Source organism: Myotis yumanensis, unplaced genomic scaffold (assembly GCF_028538775.1).
Source record: "Myotis yumanensis isolate MYYU_CA2020_CCGP unplaced genomic scaffold, mMyoYum1.0.hap1 SCAF_14, whole genome shotgun sequence".
Lineage (NCBI taxonomy): Eukaryota > Metazoa > Chordata > Mammalia > Chiroptera > Vespertilionidae > Myotis > Myotis yumanensis.
This window is the reverse complement of record NW_027223765.1, coordinates 6,300,479-6,320,675: the sequence shown is the minus strand read 5'-3', so window position 1 is coordinate 6,320,675 and position 20,197 is coordinate 6,300,479. Positions and strand designations below refer to the sequence as shown.

Genomic DNA, 20,197 nt, shown 5'->3' with positions numbered 1-20,197 from the left:
GCGGCTGATTGATGTTTCTAAGTCTCTATCCTTCTCCCTTCCTCTCTGTAAAAAAATCAATAAAATATTTTTTAAAAAGAAATAAAAGATTTTTTTTAATAAAAAAGACAAACAACAAGCTGGAAAAAAAAATATTCTTATTACTGACAAAGCACTAAGCTTACCATTATAGAGAAATTTTATAGAAACTGAAAAGAGCAAAAGGCAAAAAATATGACCCTCGGTTCACAGAAACAGAAATCAAAATATCTCAGAGGTATGAAAATATGCTCAGCCTCATACATAAGAAAAATGTGAACTCAAATTACGCTGAGATATTATTTATGAAATCCCAAAAGTTTGATGATAGACAGTAAGGTTTTTCTCCCCAGAAGCAGAACTGAGACAAATATTTTAGTGTAAGTCATTTATTTGGGAGGTGATCAGAGGAAACGTCAGTAGGGAAGTGAGGAGGAAAGGGAACGAAGTTATGACAGGGCGTGTTACCCAGCCAATTGCCGGTGTAGGGCACCTGGGTCTCAGTCAGGGAACTATGGAGATGGCACACAGCATACTGCAGTTCTCTCTCTAAGGGTGAGAAAGCTGGGCTATTGTATTTACCCACCAACCCCCTGACCATCACTGGTTGATGGCTGCCCGTGGGCATTAACTTTTAGGCATTTCTGCCCTCTCCATCCCCCATGCTCACACACAGGCTAAACCTGCTTCCTGAAGCCAGAATAAGGCTCTGGGCAGACAGCTGCAGCTGACTGGGTCTAGGGTGTGGGTGGGGCACAGCAGCTTGCCCACACCCTCCATTGATGGCACTGCCAGGAACAGGCACTCTCATACACTGCTGTGAGAACGGACACTGTTACAACACCTTTGGCAACTGGGATTGCCAAGTTATTGGCAATCTGACAACATCTAATACTGAGTCTTTTCTCCTGGTGCATATACCCTTTGACTCAGCAGTCCCACTCCTGGGAATTTATCCCAGAATAAAGATTTGCACATGTAGTAAATGACACAGGTGCAAGATAATTCACACAGTCCTACTGGTAATGACAAACACTTGGAAACAACCTAATATTCACCAATGAGAATGAGCTGGTTAAATAAATTAAGAAGATATATATATATATATATCTAAAAATATATATATATATAAATATATATCTATATCTATAAATATATATATATAAAATATTACTTAATTCAATATATTGCTGTAATACATTACTTAATTCAAAAATTAAATTTAGAAATGCTGATGAATATCTGGGGGCATGGAATTATGAGGTACTTCTTCATTGTGATATATTTCTGACCTGTTTGAATGTTTTATGTGGTGCATGTATAGCTTTGCAATATGAAAAAAAAAATAGTAGTGAAATAATGACCAAATACAAACTAGGGAGACAGAGAAACAGTTGAAAGTAATCAGAATGGCCTGGCTGGCGTGGCTCAGTGGTTGAGCGTCGACCTATGAACCAGAAGGTCACATATGCCTGGGTTGCGGCCTCTACCCCCAGTGTGGGGCGTGCAGAAGGCGGCTGATTGATGATTCTCATCATTGATGTTTCTGTCTCTCTCCCTCTGCCTTCCTCTCTGAAATCAATATAATATATATTTTTTATATAAAAAAAAATTAATCAGAATGGAAGGTTTACTGGACCAGGTGTTGAGCTGTAAGCAATAGAAAACAACTGGCTAGTTGAGGCCAGAAAAGAATTTGCTGGATGGATAGTGGATAGTTCACAAAATCACTCGGAAGGTAGAAGCAACGGGCTCCTAATAAAGGTAGAAGCTCAAGGAGGCGAGGCCGCGATACCCACAAACCCAACCAACAAGGACACTATTGTCATCACCCTCCTTGGACCTGCTTCTCTCTGCTGTCTGCAGGGCACAGGAAGTCAGCCCACAAGTTCCAAAGACGGCACCAAGAAATGGCAGCTTCTAGACATCAGGGTAAGGTGTGAGGCCCGTCACCAGGCAGAAATGTCAAAGCAGATGGCCCAGAACTGGGCAAGTGAGGACATCTAAGAGACTGAGCTTGGAGGCAGAGCCCTCCACCACAGCTGACCAGGGGAGCAGCCGGCAGAGCGTTCCAGCAGGGAGCTGCCCAGGAACCCACAAAAAATGTCCATGACATTGGTTAGACCCAGACAGCAAAAGCGAGTTTGTGACCGTAACCAGTCTGTAAAGAAATGCCGCATTCCTCTTACCTTTCCTCATGGCTCCAAAGGGTCAAAGATAGCAGAGGGCGGGGTGGGGGGAATGTGAGAAGAAGGAGTCAACCTGCCCTCTTCAAAGCTCTACCTGGGATCGGAGGAGAATTTTACCTTCAGCTGAAGATAGAAGTGTGGCTCAATAAACAGACACCATATATTGCAACTTAACGACCATAGGACTTTGTTAGCTGACAAAGACCATGAAGGCCCTGAGCATTCACTTCATGTGGCACCCAGGGCAGGCCCACCCCATGGAGGAGGCTTAAGGGGGTGCTCAGGGTGGAGTGGACAAAAGTCAAGCTGCCTTTAAGATTACCCGTTGCAAGTCCAGTGAAGGGACAGTTGCACAGAGAGTGGACATTACTGCTACAGTCCCTGAAGTAATGAAGTCTGTTTTGGCTTTCTTGTGTCATCTGCTCCAGTTTCAAACCCCCACAGAGAAGCATCTGATTGGCTGAACTGAGACTTCATGCCCACGCTCCAGCGGCCGCGGCCCATGTTGTCCACAGTGCTCTGCCTGAAGAATTCACGCGAGTTAGGAAAAGGGTTTGAAAGTGCATAGACAAAAACAAGACAGGTGCACTGCAATGGGAGATTGTACGTTCACTGCTAATGGGTACTGCACTGTGCTAGGTGTGTGTGTGTGTGCGTGCGTGCGTGTGTGCGCGCGCGCGCGCGCGCGGGTCAGGGACTCCAAGAAGATTCCAAGGATTCCAAGAAGAGAACACAGTCCCACTATTATAGCAACTACATCAGGAAAGTATCTCATTGTTATCTAGAACCTTACAGTTTACAAAGCTCTTTCATGTCTGTTTCGTTTGATCTTGACAACACCACAGTGGGATGGCTCTCCAGCGTCCACCCTGGCGCCTGGCATGTAGTAGGTATTCGGTAAATGTTTGTTCAATGGAGGAACAAGTGAAGGGGTGAATGGGTGAGAAGGAATTAGGTCCACTGGTGAGAGCACAGGCTTTGCAGTGGGCCAGTTCGGCACGGCCCAGGGGCGCTGACTGGGATGATGGTTCGTTATCTGCGCGCTGTGCAATATGGTAGCCACGCAGGGCTACCGAGGCTGGAAATGCGCTAATGAGACCGAGGGGTGAAATTTTCATTTCCTTTCATTTTCATTCCCTTACATTTGAATAGCCACAGGCTGCTAATGGCTACCGCCCTGAATAGCACCGGTCTAGAGTTCAAATTCCAGCTGATAACCGGAGTCAACTCCTTCATCTCCCCAGATGTGACCTGGGGGAAAATACTTTACTGGTTGTGATGGTTAAACGAGGTCTCACGTGTGAAAGGTGAAGTTCACTGGGATCACTGTGACCCGCCTGGCCACTGCTGTTACTGCCACTGCAGGGGGGCGGGGGTTGCGGAGACCAGGAGGGTCAAAGAGCCGTCCGGGTCCCACGGCTAGAGCGTTCTGCTGTGAAGTTTGCTCCTCCTGCTTTGGGACTGCAGTGGCTTTCTAACCAGATGCCCCAAACAGGCACTGAGGATCGTCTATGCCCTGAGAAGTGAGTCTTCCGCCTACGTGTGTGATTAGTATTCAAATTCATGTAAATTCCACCGGGATTAATAAAAACATAAATTTGTTTAAAAGCATTTCTGGCTTTAGAGCAGCTTTTGGTCATTATGAGGATTCCTAATCAACAGACACGGAAAGTACAGCTATTATCCTGTGAGGTATCTCAGGATCTCCTGACCCTGAAGAGGTATCCTCGTCCACTGTTGAAAATGCGAACATCTCTTTGTTAGAACAAAATCAAAGAAAGGGAAGACTTGGGATACAAAACACACAAAAGAGTTAAATATCAAGAGAAAATGGTGATGGGAGAGACTCTATCAACCAGGATCGATTCTAGGGACATTTGCTAGAAACACGAATGGTGGCCTGTTGGTTGTTTTTTTGTTTTGCTTTGTTTTTGTTTGTGTGTTGTTGTTTTTTACCAAAAAGGGGTTTCTTTAAAGTCAGTTAATAGAAAAGACCAATGTGTAATTCACTAAAGGATTCTGCAACAATCAGCAACTATCAGAAATAAAGCTGAGTTTAGTTTTAAAAAATGAATCGCACACACGCAGAAAGGGTGAGACAATGCTTGAAAACAGATCCTGTAAAAGACTTCAGGATTTTAGAAGCGAGGTCCTGAGTGGGGTGACTATAACCAAAAGGTGCCCACGAGGATCCCCTGGGAGAAGGAAAGAAAATATTACAACTCCTATATGGACTTTTTATCTTAAAAAAGAAGCCATGCTTCGTAGATATTTAACATATGCACGGACAGAAGTACATGGATTTCATTTAAATAAATATTCATCTACAGGGCACATACCCAAAACTGTTCCATTCAGAAGACAGCATCATTTAAATGCTTTAGAATTTTTTTGTTGTTGTTCTGAAGACAAACAGCTCAGGATAAACCTGCAGTACGATGTAATTATTAAAAACAAGCCGACAATGGAATCGTCGTAGCTCTATCAGTTAGCTTTTCCTATGTAACAAACCACCCCAAAACAAGCTGGCTCACAACCACGGTTTTTTACTGTTTAAAACCTGCCCAGTGTCGCTTGTACTGACAACCTAAGAAAGCTAAGTCATGGGAGGAAGGCTTCAAAGAAGCCGGTCCCTGTGCTACGCAAAGAGAACATTTGTAGGAAAGAGGAATGTGTGTTAGACATTTACTACCTTGATTCCTTACAGCTCAGATTCTAACACAACTTATAGTGATCAGTAAAAAAAAACAGTTTGAATAGACAATCCCTTGAAGCCAGAGAAATTAAAGCACTTTTTCCTTTTCCCTACCTGATTTTGTAATGACAGAACTCCATGACTTCAGAGTTCCATTTGTGTGGAACGACAGTAGGCTGGCAGACAGATTGCTGCAAAATCCCAGAGACGTGTATGTTCCATACTTGTCCACTTTTCTCATTTTTATCAAAGAATCGGCTAGTTCTTTTTCCTCCTTTGAAAGGACAAACAATATGGTCTTTGTTCTTTTTTCTCCCCACCCCTCCCAATTCAAATTCTATCATGTAAATTCAAAATATGAGCAGATTTGAAAATGGATTATGAAGAAAGAGCTGTAGTATAAACAAAAGGAAAACGGAGTGAAGTCCATGTCCGTCACTGCAGGAGATGTGGGGTGACAGATGTGCGCTTACCCCTGCATAGAGAATGGAGGTGGCTCAGAGCACTGCTGTCCCCCGGAAAGAATTATATGAAATAAAATATATTTCGAAGAAAACCCATGCAAATGCAGTGTCCCTTCTGAGTAGAGCTGCAACAGTGTTCTGTTTGAATAATTTTATATCTTCTCCTAGAACTAAAATTTTTACAAAGTTAAATCAAAATCCCTGCATTGCACAAGAAACTTATCCAATTTACTGTAAGATTTAGAATGAAAACTTAAGATCACACATACAATAAATTTTAATAACCAATACCCTTGAAAATGATGCAGTTTCTATTTCCTAGCTGTTGAACAAACAACCGATTAAGGCTGCAATGAAAACAAAACTGTCATATCCTTCAGTGGCATTCCTGGGAGAAAAAATCAGAAATGCTGATGTCCTTACTCTAAGAGAATTTTGAATCAAGTAGTTTTTTTTAAAAAAAAAAAAATTCAATCTGTAAGTTCCTCCACTTTTCTGGACCCAAAGTTACTTTTTGCTGAGTGGAGCAAAACAGAAAATGGACATTTGCTTCTGGCACTGTGACCTTCTCCAGGCCCTTGTCCGAGCTGCCCTGGTGCACACCCCTTGTGATACAGCCAGTGACATTCTCCATCAACACTCAGCGCGACAGCGCGAGAGAGTGAAAATCTCTCTCTTTCGCACCAATGAAGACTGCCACACTACAAACACATCTCCCTCTTCTGGGAGATGGATGATTTTTAAAAATATATATATTAATTCAGATGGGCAACTGCTCAACACTGTTATTTTCCTTCCAGCGATACACGTAAATACATCTAATTTTTGTTTTAAAACCAACAGAGCTTGCAAATATGATAAACCACCTCCCTATTTTCTAAAAGAAATCTATAGCGGGTCCATCTGTTTTCCAAGACTTAGCATGAAACCTCCATTTGTTTCAAAATGTCACACCCGCCACCTCTGTGCATACACACCCATACACATACGCACCCGCTCCAAGTCCACACGCATCCACTGGTGTCTACGCTACTTGAGATACGTTGGTGGGGATTGGGGGGAAGGGGCTGGGAGGATTTATTTTGTTTCAATAGGCATGCATAATATTTACTGAACAAGACATTTTGCTCTGGATTTTGCTTTTGTATGTGGGGGGGGGGGGTGGTCCTAATTGTATTTATACTTTCATGGCATGGGTGACTCAGTTCACAGCAGAGGCACCTGCTGCAAATTAATTTGTTGTAGCACATTAATTATCTCATAGCTTCTATTTAGGCTGCAGCTGTTGCTATTATGTTAATGATATTTTTTTTATCACCACTGTATACAACAGGTTATGGCAAATAATAGAAATATCTCCCTTTTTGGCTGCCCCCCTCCCCAACCCCCCACGTTTCCATTTGTCTATGTGAGAAGGGAAGACGGAAAGAAATTTAGGCAAATGAAGCCCCAAAGCGCACTGTAATTTTCTATCTCTGAACCGATTTGTAAGAGAATGGGTGAGTGAAATTAGCAAAGAATCGCCCCACACAAAGATGGCGCGTGCAGAATTTGTGAAAGCGGAAAAAAAAGGCGACGAAGGAGCAGCATGAGGGACGAGACACCGCATTGCTGGGGTGGTGAGTGTTTGGATGGGGGCGGGGGGGATGCTGCAGTTTCCATGAAATAATAAGGTGGGGGAAAAAGGCATACAAAGAGTAGGTTTTTCATTGTTTGTAAAATATAAACACAGATGAATTCTGTCTTTGGTTTGTTCATGCTTTTCACTCTGCACAGCAGGGATGTTCTTAAGAAGTTGCCCTCTGCGAAATTTCACTAAATGGGAACCGTGGACCCTGCATGATGGGATTATAATCACACCAGCCACTCCTTTTACATAATTTTTTGTTTAAGATCCAGTAAGGCTCCCTGTTTTTAATATATAGAAAGCAATAGACATGCCTATGTTGATAAACTGAGGGCGTGCGACCCTAGAGCCTAGTGCCAGCAAAGACAAAAAACAACAACAACAAAACAAAACAACCACCGGTGATATCACATCTACAAATCTCAATGGATTCAAAAACAATATGAAAATTTTGAGCTGACAAGAACATGTCTGCTGCCCGCGGTCCCTGCACTGGCTCACCATGTTGCCTATTAACCGAAAGATCAAAAATTATCGATTTCATGGCGCTCCGTGCTCTGGAAAGAAAGGCTACTTTAAAATTTGCATTGTGTAAGAAATGAGTTAAAAGAAAAGAACCTTTTTTTTTTTCTTTCCTGAACACTTTGGAATGTGAAAATGGCTTGTTTTAATCTTATTCACGATTTACTATAATTCCATTATTTTTAGCAGCTGGAGTCCAGAAATGATTTTTTTCGATGAATTTTAGGATTTTGCCGCAGTATACATCTGCAGTCCCAGAATCCTCGGGTAAGTTAATCCTTCTTGTGATGGGAAACGCCTTTAACCTTCTGGTGAATGAAATATCTGCAACCATTTTGAAATTTTTAATAGAGAGGGTGTGTGTGTGTGTGAGTGTGTGTGTTGGAGGGGTATGTCTCCACGGCATAATGTCTTAGCAATGCAGCGGTATCTGTTTCAGTTCTTAGAGACACCGAGAAACATACACTTTGTGCTTTTGAATATCACGGATGATGTCCCCACTGCTTCTCCTTCACACTTTCTGTGGTAGCCATTAACGTGTACTTTCGTATGGCAAACTGTTGTGTCAAATCAGTGAAGGCCTGGAGAACACCCAACTCCGATGATGAAGACTGACGCTGCTGTAACTGAAGCGGCCATGAGCGTCCCTACCACGGCTGCTGCCACGGCCACCACCATGGCCATCGCCTCCCACCACCTTGGCCGCCCCTCCCTCGCCCTGCAGCGCACACCAGATGCGAGCCGTCCGCGGTGGCTCTCCGCCGAATTTGCCCAGTGGGTTCCTAGATGACTTGTGTGTGCGAGAATAGCCAACCATGTAGTCTGACGAGAGGTATTTACAACTCCTTAGCCTGTTCGGCTGGAGAGAAATCCAAAGATAACGCCGAAGCCTGAGATGATGTATTGCAAATCAAAAGCTCCAACCCATAAATAGCCCACTTGGTGAACTGCTAAATGCAAAGCGGATCCTGATTACTGTCCAGTGTTTGCAGGCTGTCAAAAGAAGCATATTTAACTGGCGTTCTTAGAGAGTCGGGGCTTATTGTTTATAAATGCATGGAGTAATTACTTCGTCTTACCTTTCTGCTGGGAGAGGATTCTTCCCAAGGAGATGCGACTATAGCGTCCAGAGGAGACCACACCCTCCTTGCCCTGTTCTCTATTTGTTTACTTTCAAGTAGGGCTGAATAACAATTACAATTATACAGTAATTTAAGGGAACTAATTAAAAGGAGCCAGTCAGCCCTGGCCTGGGGGCTCAGTTGGTTGGAGAGTCATCCAGCACACCACAAAGGTTGTGGGTTCGACTCCTGGTCAGGGCTCATGCCTAGGTTTTGGGTTTGATCCCTGGTGCATATGGGAGCATATAGGAGGCAACCGATCAGATGTTTCTCTCTGTCTCTCTCTCTCTCTCTCTCTCTTCCTCTCCTCTCTCTCTCTCTCTCCTTTTCCCTCCCTCTCTCTAAACCTATCCTCCAGTGAGGATTAAAGAAAAAGAAAAAAGGAGCCAGTCATCCATTTTCTTCTCTCTATAGGAAGCTCACTGTTTTAGTGTTCAATAAATGTTTCATGAATAGATTTAAGAGTTAACTATGCAAAAAAAAAGTGAATGGGCCTTCTTTAAAGTGCTGCTGGCTGGATTAACGTTCCTGTCCAAAATGCAAAAACCATCTGGGCATTTATTTCTTTGCCTGAAGGTCATGTGAACGCGTGTGTTTTGGAGAAGGGACACTTTTTCCTCAGGTTTTGTGTAGACGCTGCTTGATGTGCCAGGGGTCTGATAGCATGATAGTAATACTTCCTCTGCTCAAATAGCTGGAGACACTTTTGGTTTCTAGGAATAAAGCCTGAAATTAAGAACCATTTGTCCTTTGCATTTTCACAAAATGGATTAACTTATATCAAACCTAAGTTTGATATAAGGAAAAGGCATAGAAGGATAACCAAATATTTTTTATGAAATGCATTGCTCAAGGCCAATTTTTAAGAATAATTTTTACAAAATCTCTTATTTCACAAACTCATCAGGTATTTTGATGTTCGTATTTTTCATTAGTTTAATGACAGTAATTGCCTTCATTTCACAGAAGTTATTCATCTCATATTTTTGGTAAGACAATTGGAACAATTTCTATTTTGAGAGAAAGAAATAAAAATTCTGAACAATTTGTTTAATTCAACTAATTTGTTTTAATGCTAGTCATTCAGTAATTCTTCATTCAGTACAGTTAAATTTGATGGGAAATCAGCTTGTTGCATTGTTGCAAATTTTATATTTCCCTTAGTGTGTGTTTGCTTAAAGCATTATTAGGGATTTAAAATTCTTCATTCTAAATCTAGATTAAGATATCTAAATCACAGAGGAATGTTTCAATTATTTTGGCACCTAATGAGAAATACAAATATAAAAATTTTCATTCTGTAGATGTTCTAATAATGTAAATATTTCTTAACCAGCTTTAACAGTGTTTCTTATTTAGCCAAGAGAAAAACCAAAAAGCAAAAAACAAAACAAAACAAAATCCCCCAAACCAAGAAAACCCTAAGACACAAAAACTGAACATAGAAAAAGGGAACATCCGTAACAAACAATCTTCAATTGATTAATCAGACATCTGATTTTAAGCATATGACTTTAATAAAATCAACGGTATATCCCTTAATTCTGTGTACGAGAATTAAAATTAAGGGTCTGGACCTGGGAATATTACTTACACTTTTGAAAACACTTATATTAGAAATACTCCTTTGATGAAATGGCTTTTCTGCTCGATCTGTTTGAATTATGACTAGCTGAGTTAACCACCACCATCGGCCACACTTCCAAAGAATGACTAGCGAAGATACAAAAGCGAAAGCCACTCTAGACAATGGACCTCATGGAACATCATCTTAGTGTGTGGACTTTCTTCCACGGCAGAGGCTCACGTGTGCTGTGGTGATAGGCAGCAGTAGACATTGCCACTGTATATAATAAAATATCTTTAAGATGAGAAAAAAGAATTATTTAAATTATTTAATAATTTTTAAATAATTATTTAATTATTTAAAGAGCATTAGCTAAGCCTAAAACTACGTATCTACTCCATGAATGAATAGGTTTCCTGCCTGTCCCTATGTATAAAGACCTATTGTTTGCATGCATTAATGACAGGGATAGAAGCCTCAAGGTAACTTTCACCCTTGCTTTTTGTACTCTCTCCCTTGTTTTGGAGGGGAAAAAAAAAAACAAGCAAGCAAAAAAACAACAGACTAGAGAAAGTGAATCAATAATTGTTTCAGCTTTGATAGATGTCAATCTTGCTGGATTACAATGAAGACATTTCCAAGGGACATGAAGACCCAACCTCGGCCTATTAAAACGAATTAGAAAATGTTTTTGAAGAATAGAAAATTAGTTAAAAAAAAAAAAGCTGCCTAATCGCTAGCTCCTTCCACAAACAACATATTTTGATTTCTCAAAAAATGCACCTCCTCCAAAGAAAAATCCCCCCCCCCCCAAAAAAATCTGTTGATTCTTAGCACAGTGGCACCGGATAAAAATGGAATCTACACGAATTAACCCAACTGGCAGGGCTCTGGAGCTCATCCGCCTCCACCACTCATTCAGTCGCAGGAGGTCCTGCTAAGGACTTGTTGAATTGCGGGCTGAGCGCCCATTCCGAGCAGAGTTCACAGCCTTGGGGAGTGGGGACAGCGGGCGGTGCGACCGCGGGTGCACTCCCAGACACAGGCTGAGCACCCAGCTGGGATGCGGGACCCACGATCCGGACCGTGGGGGGTGGGGTTGGGGGGTGGGAGGGGGTGCAGCTGGGCAGAGCCACGTCCTGCAGCGGGTGTGTGGCCCAGACCGCAGCGGCGACGGCAGCCCTAACCCGCCGGAGTCCCCGCGACCCGCAGGGCCAGGAGCCGGGCGGGCCGCGCATTTCCGCGTCCTCCGAGGACTTGGGGTGGCTCCCCGCGCGGGCCCCCCGACGATCGGGGCCGAGATGTGGCCTCCCGCGGGCTGCGGCCAGCGCGCAGCAAGCCCAGCGTCCGCTCTCACGGTCGGGGCACGCGCAGGGCCGGGGCGTCGGGGTCGGGACAGTGGCGGATCCCGGAGGCCCCCTCCCCGCCCCTCGGACTCCCCCCAGCTGCCCCCGGGTCCCAGGGCCCGGCAGCCGCGGGGCTCCGTACGGAGGGGCGCCCGGTGAGTGCGCGGGCGCCCCGCCCGGGCCCGGAGCGGTGGGACGGCGGCGGCGGCTCGGCGGCGCGGGGACTACTTTCCGGCGCCCGCGCCCCGCCCCTGTCCTCGCGCGGCGGATCGCTCCGCGCGGCCGGCGGCGGCAGGATACAGCGGCGCCTGCGCGACTTATAAGAGGTCCTTGTGCGGCGCCATTTTAAGCCTCTCGGTCCGTGGCAGTCGCGCTAGACCGGCTCCGGCAGCGGCGAGCGAGGGGAGGCGGAGACGGAGGAGCGTCCGAGGAGCAGCGCCAGTCCCCGCCGAGCCGCCACCGCAGGCCGAGGACGGCCGGACGCCCGTGGCGGGAGGAGCCTGTTCCCCTGAGGTGCGCGGCGCTCCCTTCCTTACCCGCCGGGGCTGCTCCCGCTCCCTCTTCGGAGCCAAACTTCGTCGCGGGCGCGCGGTCCCGGCAGCGGCCGGGAAGCCGGGCCCGGCGCCGCTCGGAGGCCCGGAGTGGGGAGCGGGCTGGGGGCGCCGGGAGGGGCCGCGCCCGGGGGCGGAGGGCGGCGACCGGGCCCGGGTTCCGGTCGCGCGGCTCCTCGGGGGCCCTGGGGGGCGCCGCTGGCGGGGAGGGGGCGCCGCGCGCGAGCGAGGGCGCGTCCGGGAGCCGGGCTGGCCGGCGCGGGGGGCTGGGGCGGGGGCCGGTGGTTTCCGTCCGGGGCTCCGGCCGCGGCCGAGTTTGGGGGAGGGACCCTGCGCCTCGGGATGCGCCGGGGCCGGGGTGGGGGGCGGGGTGGGGCCGGGGGGCTCCGCCTTCCCAGCGGGGAGTTGGGGTGCGGGCGCGGGGCCTGGGACGCCACCCCAAGTCCCCGCTGCCGTGGGGATGGGGCCGGTCGGTGGACTTTTCTCTCCGGATTCGGTGTTTCGGGCTTCGGGACGAATGGTCAGGAGTGTTCGAGAGGATTTCGTCTTTTCGCTCGTGCCCAGCCTGTGTGAGTTTATTGAAGCCGCAGCAACTTTAAGCCTTGGGCTCCGAGGGGAGCCACACTGAGTGCAGCGGGGCGATGCGCCGGGAGGGTGTGCACCCCGGGGTCCGGGGTCCGTGCAGGTGGCGACAGCGGCGCGCCCTGCACCGGGGGTCCTCGGGGGTGGGGGTGAGACCCGCTGCCAAGCAGGGCGGGGGCGACTGGCGTGCTGTTCCTCGTCCGGTGCCCCACGGGGTTCGGCCTCGGGCGGCTCCGAGCATTTGTTCGTGGAGATGACTTTGCTCGCGGGGTCTTGGAGCCGCGCAGCTGGGCGTTGAGAGCCCGTTTGCTTGGCGGCGGAGCGAATGTTCTCCCCCCTCGCGACGCAGTTGGCGAAGTGAAATCCCAGCGCCGCAACTTCTTCCTCCCGTGTGTTGTCTGGTGGCGAGCGAGGACGTGGGACGGAGACTTTCCAGGTCCCGTCCTCGCCGCCCGCGGCTGAATGCGCTCGTCCTGAACGCGTCGGCGGCGGCGTGTCCGACGGCGTGTCGCCGTCCGTCGGTTCCCCGCTCCCCGTCGCAGGGAGCATTGTCTCCGACTTTGTGTCTCCCCGACGCCCGTGGCCGCCCCTCCCCCCGCCTGGCGCTGAATGGAGGGGGCCCGGCCGCTGGTATGCAGAGGTCGGCGGGAGGAAATCGAGGAGTGGCTGCAGGGAAACGCGAGCGTGGTGTCGCCCGGAGCAGGGGCTGAGGCTAGACTTCAACTTGGAGACGGCTCTCCTTGGGTAAAGTCGAGGCCGGGGTGTCGGGTCGCTAAGTTACGGAGTGTTTGGTCTGGAGTTTAGAAAGCGCTTCTTTATTGGCACTGGCGCGCACGCAGCACCTTCCCCTGTCTGCGTGGGGACCAGCCTTCGTTCTAGGAAATGTTCGGCGTGGCTGCAAGTGTTCCTCGCGTGATGCTGCTGGTCAGTATCCGCTTCCTTTAGGGACAGACTTACACTTGGGAGGCTGCTACTACACTGATTTTACTTTTACACGAAAGTCCACAAAATCTGGACTTGGAAAAGTACCATTGAGGTTTATTTGATAATATCCTTTCGCACAATGTGATTGACGTGCACCCCGTATTCATTATTTTGACCGAGTCTTTGTTTTGAAGGCCTCATGCAAGGACAAGGCCCTGAAGTGATTGCAAAAGTAACTTGAAAAACTTGCAGATCATTCTGTAGGATTAAAGGAATGCTGAGACTGAGTCTGAAGTCCTTGAGGGGAAAATAAAAAACTGCATTAGGAAGTTTAGTGTAGCATGTAATTTAAAGTCCTTGTCGAGTCCCAGGCCTGAGATTTTCCCAGAGGTCAGAACAGCATGTTAAATAGCTTTCAGGAAAAACCAAGTTTGTAAAAATAAGGTGGCTAGCTTAAAAAATGAAGCTTTAAACAACAGTATCGATGTGTCAAGAGGCATTCAACAAGCTTTCTTTTGAACTCATTATCTGACTACTTCCTTTACCAAGATTATAATGTAGAAAAATATATATTCCAATATTAAACTGTGAATAGAGCTTCCTATTGTTAATAGTGGTCATTGGAATAAAAATTGTCCATGTTAATGAAGTTCTGTTTTCATAGGTAGTTAGTTCCTCTCCCTCAGCAAATTTCTCAAAGGTATTTTGAGGTGTGGTTTATAGGAGGAACTATCTGCAGATATTCTTTTTTGTTGTTGGGAGAGGTGGGAAGAGGAGTGTAAGTATGTTTAGACTATGGACATGGAAAATTCAAAAGTTTGAATATCTCTCTTTTATAAGTTATAAGTAGCTGTGAAAATAAAACCCCAGAAATGGACTGTATAAGTATAATCAGCCAATTGAAACTTTAGTTATTGAAGAAACAAAACATCTGTTGGGTCATAACATGAATTTGTTTCTCTTTCGTGGTTTACTAATTACTGATAATCAATAATTGTAGATGACTAGGAAGGTAAATGTTATTAAGCTTGTACTTCGAGCTTGGTTGGAAGCATGTGTGATTGCTAACCCAGGGCAGAAAGGATGAGTGCGCAGGGCGAACTTCTAGTATCGGCAACTCTTTTGTCATGCTGCATGTTGATTTGTAATAATTGTTTTTGAAAAAATTAGTTGTATTAATCTGGGGGGGGATTGGTATCCTTTTTCTTGGGAATACAATATTTTTGTTGAAACAGCTTTTACTAAAAACATTTTTATACCATTGAAGTACTAGTATGTGGTAAGCACACACTAGGAGCTGCTTCTTAGCCAGAGCAGGTAGCTATTGCCTCCTGTTACCCCTCATTGAAGGGATCCTAATTTGCAGAATCGGGGCTCATTCTTTAACAGACTATTGTTTACATAATATTGTTTTAATTATGAGTGTGATAGATTAATTAGGATATTGGGCTAAAATAAATATATATCTAATTTCCACAAAAGGAAAATAGGTGATTTGTGTTAATTGAAAATTAGTAGGACTTAACGCATATAGTTTTTCATGATGTAAACTCAGGAGAAAGTTCTTCATTTCCTTTGTTAACTTAAGAATGCTGCTTTTGTGTTTCATGCAAGACTGAGCCTGACTTAGTTTGAAACTTAGATCCGGCTGTTGAGACCTGAACCCTGCTATCCTTGAAGTATGTTTATAATCTGCTTTCTCCTGAAGGAAAAAGCTGCTTTTAAAAGAGAAAATCAGTCACATTAGGAATCCTTTTTTTTAGAATCCAACTACCTTTCTTTGAATTTTTAAATTGTGGGCATCTATTCTCTTAAGCGACATTTCCCAACTCCCAAAGTCTCTCTCGAACCTGATGGCAGCAGAGTGTTAGGGCATGTTTTTATTGCATGCTTTGGTCATGTTGAGTGCCCTCCAGTGGATATAATGTAATGCTTGTGATTTTCCCCCCTAGTAAGTTTGTGTGGAGTATATTTATGAGTAGTTATGAAGAGAAAGCATCAGTAAGGAACCTTTTGAATTCTAGAATAGTAATTTATTCATATCAATGCTCATTAAAAGGTTGGCTTGAGAAAATGTCATCTAAACCAATATTTGCAGCAGAAAGGTCAGAGTAAAATTAGGGATTAAAATTTTATTTGTCACTTTAAATAGGCAGTTCAGCCTAAATATATAACAAACAAAAAAACTCAATAATTTGGGAGTAAAACTTAATGTTTAACCATGTTAATGAATTATAGAAACAAATTCTCAGAAAAAGTTAATGAAGTGAATTACTAATTTGTGTAAAATGAGTTACACAGTAAAACATGAGTCAGTGCTTAGCTCATTTATATTATTGATGAATATATGTCTGTATTCGACTCTAGATCAGCGGTTCTCAACCTGTGGGTCGCTACCCCTTTGGGGGTCAAACGACCCTTTCACAGGGGTCGCCTAAATACATCCTGCATATCAGATATTTACATTACGATTCATAACAGTAGCAAAATTACAGTTATAAAGTAGCAATGAAAATAATTTTATGGTTGGGGGTCACCACAACATGAGGAACTGTATTAAAGGGTCGTGGAATTAGAAAGGCTGAGAACCACTGCTCTACACAGAAACAGCTAATTGAATCAGCTAGAAGAAAATGCCCTAGTGCATGGGTGGGCAACCCCTGGCACGCGAAACCCTCTCTTATAATCTTCCATTTACAATTGTGAGTCTTTGTTCTCAGTGATGAATTTTGTTAAGTCTCGTAATAGGAGTAGCCTGACGGATGAAAGTAGTAGCTCGTGCATATCTCTGAAGGTCATGAAATATAAACCTGATGTAAAATCTCTGTCATCAGTGATGCAGCAGCACAAGTCCCACTGATAATATCAAACGGAGTCAGAAAGTTTTCTGTCGGACTATCAGTGTACATGTATACATTAAAAAATAAATGTATTTTTCATCATCATATACTGTGTTTTTGTCACTCGAATGAATTTTATTATTCAAGGTTCGCATACATACACCTTAAGAGATAACAAGTAGGCGTAACATGTTCTCAAAAAATTAGGGTTGGCACGCAGAAGAATTTTGAGTCAGAGATTTTGCTGGTTTTGGCACGCACTCACAAAAAGGTTGCTCACCCCTGACTATAGGGTCTCATTTGTATGTAATTGTGGGCTGTGGTGCACCAATTGTTTTGTTTTAAATAATAGTTTATGCATTTTTAGAGAGGGGGGGGAGAAACATCAGTGTGAGAGCACAACATTGATAGGCTGTTTCTGCATACCCCTACTGGGGATGGAACCTGAAACCTAGGCTTGTGCCCTTGACCAGGAATAGAATGGGTAACCTCCTTGTGCATGGGACAGTGCCCAACCCACTGAGCCACCAGCCTGCCCTGTCAAGTTTTCAATAAAAACCTTTCTCTATGGTTCTGTGTTAAAGCTCTTGCTAGTTCTATTGGTAACATTATTTTTTGAAAATAGTTATCTCTAATTGGGTTCTGATTAGTAATAAGCATTAAACCTATTATAAATTAAGCCTTTGGAAGTCAAATGGTCATTTTATGAAAAATTCTCAATTTAGATTTATTTTTCTTTGTTATATGGGCAGTTCAAATGAAATTTAAAAGTTGAGAGAGTAGGGAAGGAAAATGAAGTCTTACTGCTCCATTTTGCTCTTGGAATTGAATATAATTTTGTGGGATCACTGATAATGATCTTTGACTAAGAAATGTATCATAGATATTTTTTAACAAGGAGGCAAGAATGTCTCAATTGTGTTCTGTAAGTGATTATCTCAGAGTGGATTGTGGTCCTTCATAAAGGATCATATTTGAGTAATGTCCAAGATGATGCAGCATTTATTGTCTCTGAGTCGAATAGCTTCTGTTTTAGTTTTCCAAGATTTTATGAGATAGGAAAATGGATTTGAAAGTTCTTCAAAAATTAGGTACATAAAGCTTACCTATAAGGCATGTATTTTATTTATTTATTTATTTATTTTGAAATTGGCTTCATTAATATAGCGTACATCAACTTGACATTTATAAGTGACTAAAGTAAGATTCACAAACTATAGGATTGACCTTATACTACAGTGGAATGGCTACTCAGTGTCTCCTGGGCCAGGCAGGTATGGGGTAACTAGGACTCTGTTGATTACAACAAATTGGAGAGCACATGTCCCATCTAAGCAGCCAATCTTTGGCAGCTCCCAGCCATTGTGTGGAAATATAGATGGAAATGTAGTTCATGTTGCTACATCATCTGGTTTTTTCTCTAAGAGAAGCAGGAAATCCAGATTAATGTGCATTGCTTGATTTGCACATGTTGGTGAATGAAATTCATGTTTTAGGATGTTATTCAGCATAAATTAAATACACTATTGGCAGGAAGATACCTCCAGTTTGTAACATTTGGAGTTCATCTTTTTTAATAATGTTTCTAATAAATGACAGGATAATATGATTCTGTGGATTTATATAACTTAGGAAATAACATTTTTAATAATTCATGTTTAGGCATTTGGAAAATGCCTTGTATCAATCAATTATAGATTGGGAACTTAAAAGTAGGTTCATATTAACTTGTTTGTGAAATCTGGGAAACCTGCACTTTCAAGTTTAGAAATTAAGGTGATTTGGGTTAAGAAAAAGGAGAAAGAAATAACAATTTGCTCATTACTTGATCATCTTAAGGATCGTTTTTATAGTCTTTTTTTAAAAAGTGGTCTCAAACTTAATCTGTGAAGACACTTAAAATGCTAGACAAATATTTGCTGTGTATACACCATCATGTCAGCCTGAAATTTTATTGACATCTTTAAATCATATTCTGGTTTTCAGCCAAAGTCTGTATTTCTAAGACAAACTATTATCAGACTAGACCCAAAATTTAAAAACCAAGTTTAGATAATGAAAAACTAATTGAATATAAATTTTGCTTAAATTAATGACATATTGCTATTTGGTCAGAATAAATTTATGCAGTCAATTAAATAGATTTTGGTTAAGTCTTTAGCTGCTAGAGCAAAGTTTTTCATTTCCAGAGTTAGAAGAGTTGGGTGTTTAAGTGGACTGGAAATGCAAACTGTAGGCCAACACTGGTTTTAAGAAGCATCATCTGAAACTAGTGTTACAGGCTGCAGTTTTTATATGATACTAGAGGCCCGATGCACGAAATTTGTGCAAGGGGCTCAGGCCTCACAGCCCCGCCTGCCTTGGCCGGCCCTGTCAGCCCCGGCTTCATCCTGAAGGTCGCATGGATGGTCATTCTGCTGTTCTGTCTAATTAGCATATTAGCTCTTTATTATATAGGATGGTGTAGAATGCAAGCAAAACCAATCAGTGGACTTTCCACAAAACATTTATCCCAGTGACACTCACCCCGTCATCTGTCACCCAATTCTCGTGTAACTTGACGGAGGTACTGAAAAGTTTCTTGTAATATTACAGAAATTTCCTGCCTCTGGTTTCTTTTGAACTTGTTGAAAAGTCTCCTCCCTGTCCCCCATAACAGTTTGAAAAGTGTGAACAGGTGGATGATGCTGGGATGAAACTGCTTCATAGCTCATCCCCTTTGCTCCCCTCTTTATTTCCAATTTATCAGTCCTCATGTAGACAAACCATATCTATAATTTATAAATCTTCACTAATATTCTCATGGTTTTAGTTGTAATTTCGTAATTTACATGTTGTTGGACTGATATTTTCCTTTTATCTGATTTGTGACGGGTGTGTTAAAGCAAGTACAGTAAAACCTCAATAAAACAATGCACATGGCTGGGGCGTGGCTTCGCACACGTGGGGACATGGGCCAGCAGGTGTTACAGCTGCTGCAGAAAGCCACTCCCTGAGACAATAGAGCCAGTTACTGCTCTTGATGCATTGTGACCCCGTGCTAATCAGAGAACATTATTTATGAGCGGTGACTGGGATTTAAATATGTAGACTATAGCTGTAGATACATAATATTTGTTTATGTAGGCAAAATTACTATAGTGTTTTTTCCAACATATGGCCTATTTGCTAAAATTTGTTAAAAATAACTGAATTAATAAAAAAATAACTCAATTTAGTTATAAGCAAATCTTGTTTAAAAACATTTTAAAATTAACAGGGTGTTAATTTTCACATATAACATACCAACCTGAAATTTTGTTCATTAGATCTGAGGTCTGTTAAACAAGGTCTGAAAAATCAAGGGTTTACTGTAGTTTAAAAAATTTGGAGTGGGAAAGATGATATTTTTAACCTCTTTAAGTTCTTTCATATCTATCAGTCCTCATGGTAGACAAGTCTCATCTATAATTAATCTTATCTTAAATGCTGGTAGTTGATCTGGCTAGGAAGTCAAAGATGTGCAAAAGCTGAAGGGTTAGTTTAAGAAACTTCTTTTAACAGGGTTTTATGGTAGCTGAAATAATTGTGACATATGTACAATGTATACACACTGAATTGTATGTTAGCCATATAAAAGTGTTAGAAGTTAGATTTACTGCAAAAATTTCTTGGGAATTTAATTTGAAGATGATCTTAAATGATTGTAGTAATTTACTGCTTAGAGGGGTGTGGTTATAAACTGCCTCCCCTTCCAATTTAACTATAATTA

At 43.5% G+C, this 20,197-nt stretch overlaps 1 protein-coding gene across 4 annotated transcripts in view; it reads left to right on the top strand.

Moving 5' to 3' along the window:
* The first annotated feature begins 11,880 nt into the window (after positions 1-11,880).
* The window catches only part of CTNNB1 (catenin beta 1), a 38,752-nt gene continuing 30,435 nt past the window's right edge, over positions 11,881-20,197 (top strand). For 3 of the 4 annotated variants that reach the window (XM_070391539.1, XM_070391538.1, XM_070391536.1), the window contains exon 1: positions 11,881-12,062. The gene's annotated coding sequence lies outside the window, so the exon portion shown is untranslated. Of the gene's footprint in view, positions 12,063-12,614; positions 12,670-20,197 lie in introns of those variants that run through there. The other variant, XM_070391537.1, reaches the window with a different exon arrangement.